Source organism: Panthera onca, chromosome D4 (assembly GCF_046562875.1).
Source record: "Panthera onca isolate mPanOnc1 chromosome D4, mPanOnc1 haplotype 2, whole genome shotgun sequence".
NCBI lineage: Eukaryota > Metazoa > Chordata > Mammalia > Carnivora > Felidae > Panthera > Panthera onca.
The window spans coordinates 43,057,785-43,075,816 of NC_138351.1; the positions used below are offsets into that span (position 1 = coordinate 43,057,785).

At 35.7% G+C, this 18,032-nt stretch overlaps 1 protein-coding gene across 2 annotated transcripts in view; it reads left to right on the forward strand.

Moving 5' to 3' along the window:
• The window catches only part of CNTLN (centlein), a 311,202-nt gene that overhangs the window by 276,757 nt on the left and 16,413 nt on the right, over nt 1-18,032 (forward strand). The gene's annotated exons all lie outside the window — the stretch shown is intronic.

The window sequence follows — 18,032 nt, forward strand, 5'->3', positions numbered from 1 at the left end:
ATAAATTCAGGATTTCTATGGTTTCATGTCTTTGTAATTTGAGTAACATTACATAGTAGGAAAATATAAAAGGTATTGATAAGCCATTTTTAGTACTCTTTCAGAACTTTTCCACTTTATTTCAGTTTGGTATTAGATTAGCTGCATTGGAATCAGGTGATTCTATTACATTTATTTATTTATTTATTTATTTATTTATTTATTTTTTCAATATATGAAGTTTATTGTCAAATTGGTTTCCATACAACACCCAGTGCTCATCCCAAAAGGTGCCCTCCTCACTACCCATCACCCACCCTCCCCTCCCTCCCACCCCCCATCAACCTTCAGTTTGTTCTCAGTTTTTAACAGTCTCTTATGCTTTGGCTCTCTCCCACTCTAACCTCTTTTTTTTTTTTTTCCTTCCCCTCCCCCATGGGTTTCTGTTAAGTTTCTCAGGATCCACATAAGAGTATATTCCTTTTAAATAAAATGCATAATTTGGGACTCCAAATTTATCAAATCAAAATCTTGGTGGGAGTGGGGCCAATAACCTGAATTTACTGTTAGGTGATTATTATGCATAATACAGTTTTTAAAACGCTGCCTTAAATTGTTTTTATCAATTGAATCTATATAACAGTACATATAGTTTGGTGTTTCATAGAACCCTAATGGTAATTTGAAATTTGTTTTTCTTAACTGTGTTTTAGGGCCAATATGTAGTTAATACTGGCACTACTTATGCTGTTTAATCCACTTTTCTAATAAAAGGCAACCAGCAAACTAATGCCAAACCAGAAACATTGGAAAAGACTGGACATTTGGCTCTGAGAAATGAGATGACTATCATCTTTCACTTCCTTGTGCATATGGCCCTAGGACCAGCTGGAAATACTCAGGAGCCACTATCTGAGGCTACATACCATCAATGACTTCCTAAATCTTTACTGTATTAGATCTAAGCTTTCTAAAAATTTAAAACCTTCTGTAATTTGACCCTTTCTTGCTCTGAATCTAATCTCCTTCTCCTCTTCTTTCCAGCTTTCCCCGTAGTGTGTTCATTCCTGCCTTTGCACAGTTCTCCTTCCCACTGAACATATTGTCATTCATTATCCCCAAAGTACTGGCATGCAATAGGGTTCATTGGGGAACTGATGGAATTGATTTTATATCTGGCTCAAGAAAGGTATTAGACACATAATCACTGCTTAGATTGAAAACTCTGTGAAGGCAAGAAGCACATTCCTTAAAGAGCATAAAGAATGGTTCCTACATGGAACATTGTAATGACTAGGACTCATTCTGTACAGAGCTTATCCGGGTGTATCATGTACACCAAAGTACCTAATGAATATTATTAGTAGTATTAATAACAACAATGTTTGTTCTGGCCCTGTTGTGGAATCTATGTTCCCTTTAGTCTTTTCATTTTTCATAGGGCACACCAGATTATAGAAGAGGTGGAGTGGCCATCTGTTCTAGATCTAGTCTTGAATATGGAATTTTGACCTGGGGTAAAATCAAGTGCTCTGAGCGTGTGGCCTGGATATATGTGGCATAACTGAGGCTTTGAATCCTCCTAGTAACTGAATAAAACCCATAAGGGAAATTCCTAGAAGTATTTGCTCAATTTGATTGAGCCCTGATGTAAGTTTGTTAATGTGCTTATATGTGAGAGTCATATGCCAAATTCCATCTTCTCAATGGTTTTTGTTAGCTCTGAAATAAATATCAGCCAAAGAACAACATTTAGCTGGAGGCTTAAATCATTTAATTACCAATATGTGCTTGCTTTGAAAATATTTAGTAAGATGTTTTGGGCATATAAATTTCTTGCTTCTTTAGTGAGAACATTTGTGGAGGACTATAATTTTATTTTTATATGTACAATTGTTAATACTTTGGCACTGGTCTATTCTCTTAATTATGATTTTTTTCTATTCTTTTTTCTGAGATTTATTGATATTTAATAGACATATAACATTGTATAATTTAAGGTGTACAATGTAATGATGTGGTATATGTACATAGCATGAGATGTTTACCACAGTAAGGTTAACACATCCTTCACACCTCACATAATTACCATTTTATTGTTGTTCTTGTTATGGTAAAGACATTTAAAATGTATTCTCCAGGCAACTTGCAAGTATACAATACACTTTTGTTAACTGTGGTCACCATGCTGTACATTACACTCTGGAACTTATTTTTCTTATCACTGGAGGTTTGTACCCTTTGATCAATGTCTCATTTCCCCCACCCCTCAGTCCCTGGCAACCACTGTTCTACTCTCTGCTTCTATGAATTCAGCTTTAGATTCTACATGTAAGAGAAATAATATGGTGTTTGTATTTCTCTGTCTGACTTATTTCACTTAGTATAATGCTCTCAAGGTCCATCCATGTTGCCACAAATAGCAGAATTTCCTCCTTTTTTATGGCTCAGTGATATTCCATTGCATGTATATACACTGCATTTTCTTTCATCCATTCATCCATCCATAGATGGACACTGAGATTGTTTTTATGTCTTGGGTATTGTGAATAATGTTGCAATGAAAATAAGGGTACAGATATTTCTTTCAGATCCTGTATTCATTTTCTTCGGATATATTCCCAGAAGTGGGATTGCTGGGTCATATGGTAATTCTGCTTCTAATTTTTGAGGAACTTCTACACTGTTCTCCATAATGGCTGTATCAATTCACATTCCCACCAGTACTGCACAGGGTTCCGTTTTCGACACATCCTTGACAACATTTGTTATCTCTTACCTGTTTGGTAATAGCCATTCTAACAGGTGTGAAGTGATATTTCATTGTGGTATTGACTTGCATTTTCCCAATGGTTACTGAGATTGAGTACCTTTTAATGTACTTGTTGGCTATTTGTATGTGTTCTGTGTCAAAATGTTTATTCTGGTCCTTTGTCCATTTTAAATTGGATTATTTGGATTTTTGCTATTGAGTTGAATGAGTTGTATAAAGTTTCCAATTGGGAAGTATGATTCCTCCAGCTTTGTTCTTTCTCAAGATCGCTTTGACTATTCAGGTCTTTTGTGTTTCCATATAAATTTTAGGATAGTTTTTCTATTTTTGTGAAAAATGATGTTGGAATTTTGATAGGGATTGCATTGAATCTATAGGTGGCTTTGGATAGTATGGACATTTTAACAATATTAATTCTTCCCATCCATGAACATGGGATATCTTTCCATTTACTGGCATTTTCTTCAGTTTCTTTCATCAGTGTCTTCATCAGTTTTCAGTGTATATAGATTTTTCACTTCCTATTGTTTTGAGTGCTATTGGAAATGGGATTGTTTATTTTTTCCAGTGTTTTGTTGTTAGTATATAAACACACAATTAATTTTTGTATGTTGATTTTGCATCCTGCAACTTACTGAACTTGATTCTTTTTTTTTTTTTTTTTAATTTTTTTTTTTTTCAACGTTTTTTATTTATTTTTGGGACAGAGAGAGACAGAGCATGAACGGGGGAGGGGCAGAGAGAGAGGGAGACACAGAATCGGAAACAGGCTCCAGGCTCCGAGCCATCAGCCCAGAGCCTGACGCGGGGCTCGAACTCACGGACCGCGAGATCGTGACCTGGCTGAAGTCGGACGCTTAACCGACTGCGCCACCCAGGCGCCCCAAGAACTTGATTCTTTTTAATGAGTTTTTATTGGAGTCTCTAGGATTTTCTCTATATAATATCATGTCATGAAAAAACTGAGATAATTTTACTTCTTCCTTTCTGATTTGGATGCCTTTGATTTCTTTTTGCTGCTTAATTGCTCTAGCTAAGACTTCCACTACTATGTTGAATAAGAGTGGTGACAGTGGCACCCTTGTCTTGTTCCTAATCTTAGAGGGAAAGCTTTCAACTTTTCATTGTCAGGGATGATGTAAGCTGTGGTCTTGTCATATATAGCCTTTATTATGTTGAGGAATGTCCCTTCTATAACCACTTTGTTGAGAGTTATTATCATGAGAGGATTGTTGAATTTTGTCAAATGCTTTTTCTGCCTCTATTGAGATGATCATGTGATTTTTATCCTTCACTCATTGTAGTATGTCACATTTATTGGTTTGCAAATGTTGGCCCCATGGTGTACGATCCTTTAATGTGCTGTGAAAACCTGTGTGGAGGAAATGCCGTGGTGAAATCTTCAGGGAGTGCATGAGGGCTATCCTGGTCGTTGGTTTTTTTCAGCAGCAAAAGCTGTTGGGGTCCTCTGCAGAACAGGCCACTGTGAAACAAGGTTGTGCCTGCCACGTGTCTGATACTGGTAGCCCAAGCCCTTTTTCCTTGTTCCAGGCCATTTCTGTACACCTCACTTGTGCCAGTCTCTGGGTCAGGTGAAACTGAAGTGGCTCCTTCTTGCAGTGCATCAAAAGGCTGGGGAAGCTGATTGCTCACCCCACTCTCCCTTTCCCAGGGAGGGGAAGGAACTCTTTTCATATTGGTAGTTCCCTGTCTATGCTGAGCAGCACCGGCCTGGGTGATAGGCTGACACAAGCAAAATGAAGCTGTCCTTCTTTTCTTCTACATTTGGTTAGTCTCAGGTTTTTTTGTCCCACTGTGTTTTGGGGCTTTAAAAGGAAGGTGTATACCTTCTCCTTTTTTCCTTGTTATTACTTGCAAGAATTTAGATATGGTGATGAGCCATCTTAGAATATAGAGACCAAAAGCAGTATCCACTTAGGAATGAGGCACAGATGTCTCTTTCATTGCTACTATTAACACTGGTTCTATAGATTCTTGTAAATGAAAATACACAAGAAAAATATATAATTACGGGATGTATACAGCCAAAATGTGATTGTCAGTGACATGTTTTTGGACATAGAAAATCCAAGAGAATCAACTCATGAGCTATTAGAACTAACTAGATAATTCAGTAATAAGTTCTAAACAAAGGTCAACCAACAAAATAAAGTAGCCTTTACAAGTAATAATATATTTTAAAATGCTATTTTAAAATTTTTATTTACAATAATAAAAATAACTATTAAATACCCAGGAATAAATGTTTTAACAAATGGAAGAAACCTATAAAGCAGACTAAAAAACACTGGAGGACATAAATCAACTATTAAATAAATGGAATAAATACTGTTTTAAGAATAGGAAGAATCAATACTGTAAATGTGAGAATTTATTCCAAAGTTAATCTAAATGTCAGTGCAGTTCTAGATACTGACAAATCGATTCTACAAAAATAACTAAAGGGGCACCTGGGTGGCTCAATTGGGTAAGTGTCTGACTCTTGATTTAGGCTTGGGTCATGATCTCACGGTTCATGAGTATGAGCCCTGCATTTGGTTCTGCACTGACAGTGTGGAGCCTGCCTGGGATTCTCTCTCTCCCTCTCTCTCTCTGCCCCTCCTCCGATCTCGCTTTCTCTCTCTCTCAAAGTAAATAAATAAACCTAAAAAAAATAACTGACAAGTAGGAATAAAGATGGCTAATGAAAAAGAATGGGCAAAGAGAGGAATATTTTCCCTACCAAACACCAAAACATGTTATAAAGCTGTGGTAAATAAAACATCATGATTAGTGTAGAAATAGAGGCATAGAGCGTTTGACAGAATAGAGTTCCACCGTTTTACAGTCCCACCAGTAGTGCACAAGGGTTCCAATTTCTCCACATTCTTGCCAACACTTGTTATATTTTTGATAGTAGCCACCTAATATCTCATTCTGTGTGCTTTTTAAAATTTTTTATTCAATTTATTTAAACTAAAAAAAGAAAAAAACAGTTCATCCATTTCTCCATACCTGCCCCCCCACTTCTTGAAACCACCAATCTGTTCTCTATATCCATGAGTTTGGTTTTGGTTTGGTTTGTTTGTTTTAGATTCCACATATAAGAAGGTTCGTACAGTATTTGTCTTTTTCTATCTGACTTATTTCATTTAGTATAATGGTCTCAGGGTTCATCCATGTTGTCACAAATGGCAAGATTTCACTTTTTTAAATAGCTGAATAGTATTCTTGTGTGTGTGTGTGTGTGTGTGTGTGTGTGTGTGTGTGTATATCTCAGTGGACATGTAGGTTTTCTCCATATCTTAGCTATTATGCTGTGTTGAACATAAGAGCACATATGTTTTTTCAAAGTAGTGTTTTTGTTTCCTTTGGATACACACCCAGAAGTGGAATTGTTGGATCATGTGGTAGTTCTATTTTTAATCTTTAGAGGAACCTCCATACTGTGGTTGTACCAATTTAAATTCATACCAGCAGTGCACAGAGGTACCTTTTTCTTTGCATCCTTGTCAACACTTGTTATTTCTTGTCTTTTGGTAGTAGACATTCTAATGGGTGTGAGGTGATATATCATTGTGGTTTTGATTTGCATTTCCCTGATCATTGATGATGTTGAGCCTATTTTCATGTAGCTATTGGCCATTTGTATACGTTCTTTGGAAAAACACCTATTCAGATCCTCTGCCAAATTTTGGTTCAGATTGTTTTTTGCTATTAAGTTGTATGAGTTCTTTGTATATTTTGAATATTAGTCCCTTATCAGATATATGATTTCCAAATACGTTCTCCCAATCAGGAGGTTGCCTTTTCATTTTGTTGGTGGTTTCCTTTGCTGTGCAGAAGCTTGTTCATCTGATGTAGTCCCAGTTGTTTATTTTTTGCTTTTGTTGCTTTTGCTTTTAGCGTAAGACTAAAAAAAATCACCAAAACCTATATCCAGGAGCTTGCTGCCTATGTTTTCTCTAGTTTTATGGTTTCAGGTCTTCTGTTCAAGTCCTTAATCCATTTTGAGTCGATTTTTGTGTATGGTATAAGATAGTGGTCAGATTTCATTCTTCTGCATATGTCTGTCCAGTTTTCCCAATGCCATTTATTGAAGATACCATCCTTTCCCTATCATACATTCTTATCTCTTTCATCATAAATTAATTGACCATATATGTATCGTGATCATATATGGCCATATAGGTTTATTTCTGTGATATGTGTTCTGTTCCATTGAACTATGTGTCTGTTTTTATGCCAGTACCATATGGCTTTGATTACTATAGCTTTTTTTAAAAAAATTCAAGGTAGTTTGATTACTGTAGCTTTGTAATATAGTTTGGAATCAGGGAACATGATACCTACACCTTTGTTCTTTTTTCTCAAAATTGCTTTGACTATTTGGCTCTTTTATGGTACAATACAAATTTTTGGATTTTTCTATTTCTGTGAAAAATACTATTGGATGTTTGGGATTGCTTTGAATCTATGTATTGGAGAGTGTGGACATTTTAACAGTATTAATTCTTCCAACCATGACTGTGAAATATCTTTCCATTTATTTGTATCTTCTTCAATGTCTGTCTTCTTTTCTTTCTTTCTTTCTTTCTTTCTTTCTTTCTTTCTTTCTTTCTTTCTTTCTTTCTTTCATGTAAAAAAGGTGTTTTTATTAAAGCATGGGGACAGGACCCATGGGCAGAAAGAGCTACACTCAGTTTCTTTCATTAATGTCTTATAGTTTTCAATATATAAGTCTTTCACTTTGGTTAAATTTATTCCTAGGTATTTTGTTCTTTTTGATGCAATTGTAAATGGGATTTTTTTCCCTTAATTTCTTTCTGATATTCATTATTAGTGTAAAAAACAGTGACTGGTTTTTGTGTATTGATTTTGTATCCTGCAGCTTTACTCTGAATTTGTTAATTAGTTCTAACAGTTTTTTGATGGAATGTTTAAGATTTTTCTTTATATAATATCATGTGCTTTACAAATAGTGACAGTTTTACTTCTTCTCCAATCTAGATGCCATTTGTTTACTGATTTATTTATTTCCTAATTTCTCTAACAGGACTTCCAATGCTATGTTGAATGAAAATAGCAAGAGTGGACATATTTGTCTTATTCCTGATCTTAGAGGAAAAGCTTTCAGCTTTCCACCTTTGACTATGATGTTAGTTGTGGGCTTGTCATATGTGGCCTTTATTATGTTGAAGTACATTACCTCTATATCTACTTTGTTGAGAGTTTTTATCATAAACAGATGTTGAGTTTTATCAAATGCTTAAGCATCTGTTTAGATGATCATATGATTTTTATTCTTTTGTTAATGTGGTATATCACCTTGACCAATTTGGGAATGTTGAGCCATCCTTGTATCTCTGGAATAAATCCCACCTTATCATGGTATATGATCCTTTTCATTTATTGCTGAATTCAGTTTGCTGATAGTTTGTTGAAGACACAATATTTGCTTTTATGCTCCTCAGTGATATTTGCCTGTAGTGTATGTGTGTGATCCTTTTCTAGTTTTGGTATCAGGGTAATACTGGCCTCATAAAATGTGTTTAGAACAGTTTGTCCCTCTTCTACTTTTTGAAAGAGTTTGAGAAGTATTAATATTCATTCTTATTTGAGTGTTTGGTAGACTTCACCAGTGAAGCTGTCTAGTCCTAGACTTTTGTTTGTTTGTTGGGAGGTTTTTGATCACTGATTCAACTTCCTTGCTAGTAATCAATCTGTTCATATTTTCTATTTCACCATGCTTCAGTTCTGGTAAGTTGTCTGTTACTAGGAACGTATTCCTTTGTACCAGTTGTAACATTTATTTTGTTTCTGATTTATTTTCATCCTTTCTTTTTTCCTGGTGAGTGTAGCTGAAGGTTTGTCGATTTTGTTTATTTTTTCAAAGAACCAGCTCTTAGTTTCACTGATCTTTTCTATTGTCTTTTTAGTTTCTATTTCATGTATGTCTGCTCTAATCTTTGCTATTTCCTTCTTTCTACTTTCTTTGGGCTTCATTTGTTTTTCTTTTTCTAATTCCTTGAGGTATAAAGTTAGGTTCTTTATTTGACGCTTGTTTCTTGAGATAGGCATTTATTACTGTGAACTTTCCTTTTAGAACTATTTTTGCTGCATCCCATAAATTTTGATGTTACATTTCCATTTTCATTTGCCTCAAGGTATTTTTTATTTCTCTTGATTTCTTCTCTTTCCCATTGGTTATTCAGTAGCATGTTGTTTAATATTCACATATTTTTTAATTTTCCAGTTTTATTAATGGAATTAAATTCTAGTTTCATATCATTGTGGTCAGAAAAGATGTTTTATATTATTTTAATTCTCTTAAATTAAGTTTTGTTTTGTGGCCTAACATGATATATGTTGGAAAATGTCCCATATGCACTTAAGAAAAATGTGTATTCTGTTGCTTGTGGATGGAATGTTTTGCAAATATCTGTTAAATACATCTGGCCTAATGTCATTTAAGACTCATGTTTCCTTATTGATTTTCTGTCTGGATGTTATATCCATTGATATAAGTGGGTATTAAAATCCCCTACTTTTATTGTATTGCTGTTTATTTCTTCCTGTAGGTCTATTAATATTTGCTTTGTATATTTAAGTGTTTCTAGGTTGGATACATAAATATTTACAAATGTTATATCCTCTTGTTAGATTAACGCCTTTATCATTATGTAACTCCCTTCTTCATCTTTTATTTGCAGTCCTTGTTTTAAAGTCCATTTTATCCAATATAAGTATAGGTACTTCAGCTCTCTTTTGGTTTCTGTTCGCATGGAATATCTTTTTCCATCCCTTCACAGTCTATGTATGTCCTTACATCTAAAGTGTGTCTCTTGTAGGCAACAGATAGATAGTGTTGGTTTTTTATCTATTCCATCAATCTGTGTCTTTTGATTGGAGAATTTAGTCCATTTACATTTAAAGTAATTATTGGTAAGTATGTGCTTATTACTATTTTGTTAATTGCTTCCTAGCTGTATTTACAGTTCCTCTCTGTTCTTCTCTTCTTCCCTTGCACTATTCCTTTGTGGTTTGATGACTTTCTTCATATATAAGGTATAAGTTATCCTTATATTCTTTTCCCTTTATTGTTTTCAATTTTCTATAGCTTTATTTTCTTATGCTTACCATAAGGCTTGCATATAACAGCTTGTATCTATTGTATCCATAATAGTCTGTTTTAAGTTGATAACAACTTAAGTTTGATCCCATTCTAAAGCTCAACATTTTTATTCTCCTCACTCCATGTTTTGTTTTTGAGGTCATGTTTTACATCTTTTTTATCTTTGTATCTATTAACTAATTGTAATCATATCTATCTTACTACTTTTTGTTTTTTAACATTCATACTATCTTTGTAAGTAACTAATCATTGTGGTTTTGATTTGCATTTCTCTGATGAGACATGATTCTTTACATAGATACTCCTAAAGATTTATAAAACAGCTACTAGTATTAGCAAGAGAGATTAACCATTTCATGAGATGTAAGGCCAAAGTACAAAAATCAGATCTATTTTTATATGTTAGCAGTAAATAATTGGAAAATGAAATAGAAAACTTCCAATTTATAGTAGCATTTAAAAAATATTTAAATAAATTCAAGGGAAGACATGTAATCTACCAAATATTGGAATGAATGTAGAGAATGGAGAATTTTCATCCATTGTTGGTGGTTGAAGATTTGGGGGAAAGGTCTAGTTCTAATAAATAAAACATTCACCTATGATATGACTTAGCAATTCTTCTTCTAAGTATTTACCCAAGAGAAATGAAAACATATGTGTGCAAACATACACACAAATGTGTTCAGCAATATTTATAGCAGTTTTATTCATAATAGTCAAGAATTGGAAATAGCCCAGGTGTCTATCTATAAGAAAATATATTATTATATAATGGAATATTACTCAGCAATAAAATGAAATGAACTTTTTTTTAGAGTTTATTATTTACTTTGGAGAAGGAGGGGCAGGATGAGGGAGAGAGAGAGAATCCCAAGTAAGCTCTGTGCTGTTAACACAGAGCCCAATGTGGGGCTCGAACCCACAAACTGTGAGATCTTGACCTGAGCCGAAATCAAGAGACAGACACTTAAACAGCTGAGCCATCCAGGCACCCTTGAAATGAACTTCTGATATATGTAACAATGTGGGTGAATCTCAAAAACATAAGTGAAATAATCTAGACACAAACCAGTATATGGTGTATGATTTTATTTATAAATTTATAGAACAAGCAAAATTACAGACAGTGGTTTTGCCTTTGGGGCTAGGATTTGGATTGGCTAGGAAGGGACACAAGCAAACTTTCTGAAGTGATGGAAGTGTTCTTTACTTTGATCTGGGTCTGGATTATCCAGTGTTTTCATTTGTCAAAGCTGATAAAACTGTAATTAAGACTTATGCATTTCACTTTATATGAATTTCACTTCAAAATGTATTAAAGAGAACCATAATAAATATTGACGTTTCGTTAATGATGTGATTGCTCAAGTGTTTGGGGGGAGCTGTGTAGATTTCTGCAGCTTCCTTTGAAATGCATCAACAAAGTAAGATGGATTGATGGATATGTGAAAATGCAAAATAATTGTAGCATGTAGGTAGTGGGTACATATTTGTTTCTGTGTTTTTAATGTTTATTTATTTTTGAGAGAGAGAGCGCACAAATGAGGGAGGGGCAGAGAGAGAGATGGAGACACAGAATTTGAAACAGGCTCCAGGTTCTGGGCTGCCAGTGCAGAACCCGATGTGAGACTTGAACTCACAAACTGTGAGATCATGACCTGAGCTGAAGTCGGACACTTAACTGACTGAGCCTCCCAGGCATCCCTAGTGGGTACATATTTGTACACCATACATTTATTTCAACTTTTCTGGATGTTTGAAGCTTTTCATAATAAAATGTTAGAGGGAAATGCACTTTGGAAAATTATGACTTGATTATAGAGAGGCAAAATCATCACTACCCCTCCTTTGCGCCTTTGGAATCATGCAGAAGACAAGAATGATGAAGAAAAACTCAACTCCTTTTCACAGCCAACCTAGGTTATAGCTAAAACTGTATTTCAAAATACATGGAAGAACAGTGAAAAACAGGTTATTAGTGAAAGCATGCAAAAGGACACAGATATAAGACACCATGGAAAGAAGACTTAGGTGCTACAGATCTCTGAAAGATCAAGACCTCTTAGAAGATGAAGTGCACATGAGGTGCAAATCTGATATCCCCTATTTGCAACAGTGGAACAGGTCTGCAATGGCTTGTGATAGCCATCCTAGAACTGGTTTGCTTCCAAAGAATTGAGGAGGCAGGGCCTAATGAAGAATAACATAGACAATGAATATCTGAAGGAGGCAGCTTTTCTCACAGCAGGCAAAAGAAGAGTTTCCTTACAGTATTAAAAGAAAAAGACGAAAACAACCAAACCATAACAAAAATAACCTGGCTAATGGAATTCATTAAAAAAATTAAAGTCATATGCAAAGTGTCACTAGTCTGGAAGATAGCACAGGCCCCTCTGCTATGTAACTTTCTGCAAATAGGTGATCTAGGAAAAAATCTCTTTAAAAACTGAGTTCTGAGAAATGAACCAACATAGTATCCATACAAATATACTAGAATAAGAATGGAAAAAAGAAACAAAAAGTAAATGGCAGGAAAAAAAAGTTTCACCACAGATAAGTTGCTATCGAGTAGATGAAAATATATTAGTATGGGGCTCCTGGGTGGCTCATTCTGTTGTGTCTGACTTCGGCTCAGGTCATGATCTCGTGGTTCATGAGTCTGAGCCCTGCATTGGACTGTGTGCTGACATCTCAGAGCCTGGAACCTGCTTTGGATTCTGTGTCTCCCTCTCCCTCTGCCCCTTCCCCACTCATGCTGTGTCTCTCTCTGTCTCTGAAAAATAAATAAAAACATTAAAAAAATTGTTTTAATATTGGTATGAGTTTAAAATGTTAATAATTTCTTCTAAAAAGGATATGTTTAAGGTAGAATTAAATGTAAGAATTTAAGGAAAATATGATGAGACATAGGAGCAGATGAACTTAGGCAGATGAACTGCCAACTTGCTAGTTGGCAGAAAAGCAAAGAAGTAAAAGAAAATAAGTTATCTCAGAAAAATATATATATTGTTGGTTTCATAAGAATGTGTGTGTGTGTCAACACTTGGTGTGTGGCTGTGGGAGGAATTGCCTAGGAAGGGACATCAGAGAAATTTTTGGAGTATGAAGATGTTTTATATCTTGAGCAGGGTAGTGGCTACATACATGCATACAATTCTCAAAGCTCATTAAACGAAACACTTAAAATGCATATGCACTATTTCACTTATTATGTCTAAGTTTAAAAATAAAATGTATTAGGGGGAAAAGGATTTATGAAGCATGTGACAGAGACTCAACATATGTATAATTGGGGTCTTCAAGGAGGAGAACAAATATTGAAGTTGTAATTCAGCAACAATTTCCAGAAATAAAGACTTATAAGAACATAAAATGAACCAGGGAAAATTGATCTTAAATGTGTCATACCCTAGGCGTGTTTTAGTAAAGCTTCTGGATGGGAAAAAAAGAAAGAAGATCCAAGTAAAAAGTTCGTGTCATGTATAAAGGGGAAAAAACAAAGATGAGACAACTCTGAAGCTCCAGAGCTCCCAATAAGCTGGCATGAAGCCTCTGCAGGAACTGCAGTGCACTTCATTTTTTTCCAGTCCTGCTTCCTGAAGCTTCTTACAGCTGTTGTTTCTACAAAAAACCTCCCACACGCAAATTTTCATCTCAGATTCTGCGTCCAGGTGATCTGACCTGAGATGTACCACAAAGGAAACCTTAATTAATTCTGAAAGGTAGAAATAGTTACAGATAACTTTCTCTGGGAGTAATGCAATAAAACTAACCAATTACAAAACCTGAAAACAGAGGTCACTATGACCTCAGTATTTAAAAGAAAAAAATTCTTGGGTCAAGAAGATAAATGTGAACAAATTACAGAATATCCCTAAAAGAATAACATTCTGGAATGATCAGAACCCACGGGATGGCTAAAACAATGCTCAAAAAAATTGTAACTGTACATATTTACATTAATAAACAAGAAGAAATGAAAATAAACAGCTCCAGTACTAATAACTAGAATCTAAAGATTAAAATAGAAATTAATGAATTAAAAATGTACAATTAATAAGTGAACAAGAGTTGTTTTTAAAAAAGAAAAAGCATGGGGTGCCTGAGTGGCTCAGTCATGTAAGCGTCCCACTTTAGCTCAGGTCATGATCTCGTGGTTCACGAGTTTGAGCCCCTCGTGGGGCTCTGTCCGGCTTAGAGCCTGGAGCCTGCTTTGGATTCTGTGTCTTCCTCTCTCTCTGCCCCTCCCCTACTCTCTCTCTCTCTCTCTGTCTCTCAAAATAAATAAATAAACAAACATTTAAAAAGAAAAAGTAATAAAATAGATGGACCTGGCGTTACCTTACCTAATTAAGAAAAAAGAAAGTACAACTATGTGAAACAAGTGATAAATAACAGTAGCCACAGACTCGGGGGGTGGGGGGTATCATGGCAGGCTACTTAGCTCAACTACATGCAAATAAATTTGAAAGCCTGGATGAAATGGAAAGTTTTCTAGGAAAATATAATGTTCCAAATTTTGCTCTAGAACAAAGAGAATACTAAAACCAAGTTGTCAGAAACGTACCTTCTTACCTTCCCTTTCAGTAAATACTAAGTAAGCCAAATTCAGACAAGTGCTACTACAGTAAAGAAGAGATCAATTTAATCTCATCAAAACTACTGTAGCGCATGGAAAGAGAAAGGTACCTCCAATTTTTTTTTAAAAAGACTGCACACACTGGGTGTTATATGTAAGTGATGAATTACTAAATTCTATTGCTGAAGTCATTATTACACTATTTGTTGACTAACTTGGATTTAAATTTAAAAAAAAAATTGGATGCTTAACTGACTGAGCCACATAGGCGCCCCCTTGATTAACTATTTTTCAAGTTGTTTTGTAAAGAAAATTATTTTGTGTGGATTATTTTTAGAATTTGGTGAATAAATTACACCATTATAGATTGTTACAAAAAAAAAAGACTGCACAAAACTAAAAGAAATCAATCTCACGTTAATGTAGAAATCCTATGATAAAATGTTGGCAAATAGAGGTCAACAGCACATCAAAAAATAATATAGCACACCAACTGGAGTTTATTCCAGAAATGCAAGGATAATTCAAATCCAAGAAAATTACTAATAATCCTATTAATAGCTTTATGATGGAAAATCATGATAGTTTATATGGATGGTAAAATGGGCTTAAGGCAATTTGATATTTTTATAAGAAATAAAAATGAGTAGAAAACTATTAAATTACATATTATAGATTAATATATTAAAATATATTTCTTAACATTAAAATATGGCTCTCATCTCAAAGCTGGCATAGTATTTCCTAAGAAGTAAAAGGACTGTCACTAAAGTTAGGAAGAAGTCAAGCATGTCCATCAGTGCCGGATTCCAGCTCCAGCAGGTCCAGGGATTCCCAAAGGATGAACGGCGTCGCGAAAATAACAAATGGACACAGACCACAGCAGTATGTTAGACTGGCCACTTTATTGTGGCAAGCGTGGCATTATATTTGTTAGCAGTTTCCTTATAACGTGTGTCATCTATGTTTTCTGGCATTACCTGATTCTAAAGATGTTCCTTTGTGTAATTACCCATTAAGGAACAACATAGTTATTTTCTTGTAACGTTCCCTCCTGCCCTTTCAAGGTCATCTAGCTCTCAACACCTCAAGGGGAACGTTTACAGGGACGTGACTTCTTAATTGTTCCTTTGAACCATTTGTGGTACAAGGAACAAAAGTATTCGCTTTGGTCTGGGGTGCCCAGAGGGAGCCAAGAGGGCCCTGGGAACCCACGCCTTATGCGCTGCCAGAGAGACAATGTATACCTAGGAACTAATGAACCGTTCTGTACCTTAACCCACCAGGTCCAGTTATCATCTGGAATGCCTCCTGGGGGCCAAATGGGCCTAGGGGTTGGAGTAACTTGTATCCGTAGATACATTCCTTTGTTGCCAGAGTGGGGATTTCGAACCCGTTTGTCCCCCTCCTTGGCTGGAAAATATATGGGGCCGTCCTTCCTTTAGGGAGAGGAGTCTTTATAGGGGGTGGCAAGGGCTGGATGTAGGGCTGCATGATTTCCTTGCGGAATCTTCTTTCTTTCCCCAGTGGTTCTTTTCCCGGGGGGCCTGTCGTGGGCAATTCCCCAACCGACAAATCCCCAGGTGCTTTCACTGGGAGGGGGGCTGCCCTGACCAACGCTAAGGCCAAATTACATAAAAGCAGGAGTATGAGAAGCTTCACTTTCAGTGGGCCGCCATGCAGTGCCAATCTGTCCACCTCCCGGGGCCCTGCCATCAGGCTGGTTGGAGAGCTTGGCTTCTGGCACATCAGTACTACTATTTAATACTGTTTGGGAGGAACTTAACTGATGCAATCAGAAAAGAAATTAGAGGTGTAATATTTGGAAAATAAGAGATAAAATTATCAATATTTGAAGATACGATTCAGTCCCTAGAAACTAAGGAGCTGAAAAATTATAACAAATAAGAAGCTTCAGTAAGCTAAATATATGTCAACAATCTTTATATATACAAACAACAGTCGGTATTAGAAGCAGCCCCCAATCAGGTCATGATCTCAGGGTTCGTGGGTTTGAACCCCACATTGGGCTCTGTGCTGACAGTGTGGAGCCTACTTGAGATTCTCTCTTTCCTTCTCTTTTTGCCCCTCCACTCACACTTTCCCTCTCTCTCAAAAATAAATAAACTTTAAAAAAAAGAAGCAGCCCCCCAAAAATAAAATGCTCAGGAATAAGCTAGATCTATAAAGAGAAAACTTAAAAATGATTCTAAGAAATGCAAATAAAGATTTAACTGGGAAGGAACTCCATGGTCTTCAATTAGGAAGACTCAAACATGTAAAAATGTTAGCCTGATCCAAATGAAATGTAACATGATTGAAATAAAATTACCAGTAAGATTTGGTTTTTAAGGGGAGGGAAACTAGACAATGTTCCATATGGAAAACCAAACAAGCAAAAATTACCAAGAAAAATCTGAAAAAGAAGGGTAATGAGAGGGAGATAGCCTGCCAAATGTTAACATTTATTATAAAGCCTCACTAGCTTAAATATGTTCTAACACTTCACTAATAAAAAGAGAGATGGAACGGAACAGAAAGTCCAGAAACTGACCCAAACACACAGGAGTTCACTGGGAGGAAGGTGAACTTTCTAATGAATGGTTGTGGGACAACTGAGTATGATTTTATGTAGCAATTTCAAAATGATGACCAATGGGTAACAAATTGAAAATTGAAAAATAAAAACTTAAAAGTAGCAGAAAAAGTCATGGTTAGAAAATGCATTTATATATGTCTCATTGTGGAGAATACTTTTTGAAGTAACACACTAAATTCAAAAGTGAGAAAGAAAGGAAAAGAACCATTGAGTATATTAAAAATAAGAAATATTTTTCCTTGGCATGAAACACTAATTACCGTGAAAAGAAAAATACAAAGAATGAAAAAATTCACATATATACAATAAATATAATATCCCCAATATATAAATGATTCCTGTAAATCACTAAGAAAAACAAAAAAATGAGAAAAGAAATATAATTATTTCTTAAGGCTGATGTTCAACTTTTTTTTCATAAGGGAAATGAAACTGACACATACAGTGAAAAAACAAGCTACGGTAAAATCCCAGATTGGTGTTTTGATAATGGTATGCAGAAACAAGTACTTTTTTTTTAAGTTTATTTATTTATTTTGAGAGAGACAGAGACAGCATGAGCTGAGGGGGAGGGGCAGAGAGAGGGAGAGAGAATCCCAAGCAGGCTCTGTGTTTTCAGCGCAGCTCCTGATCCAGGGATTGAACTCACCAACGGTGAGATCATGACCTGAGCCGAGGTCAAGAGTCCCACACTCAAATGACTGAGCCACCCAGGAGCCCCTCTTTTAATGTTTATTTGTTCTTGAGAGAGAGAGAGAGAGAGAGAGAGAGAGAGAGACAGAGCACGAGCTGGGGAGGGGCGGGGAAGGGGGTGGACAGAGGATCAGAAGCAGGCTCCACACTGACAGCAGAGAGCCCTATGTGGGACTTGAACTCATAAACTGTGCGATCATGACCTGAGCCAAAGTTGGACACTTAACCAGTTGAGCCACCCAGGTGCCCCACAAATACTTTCATATGTTCT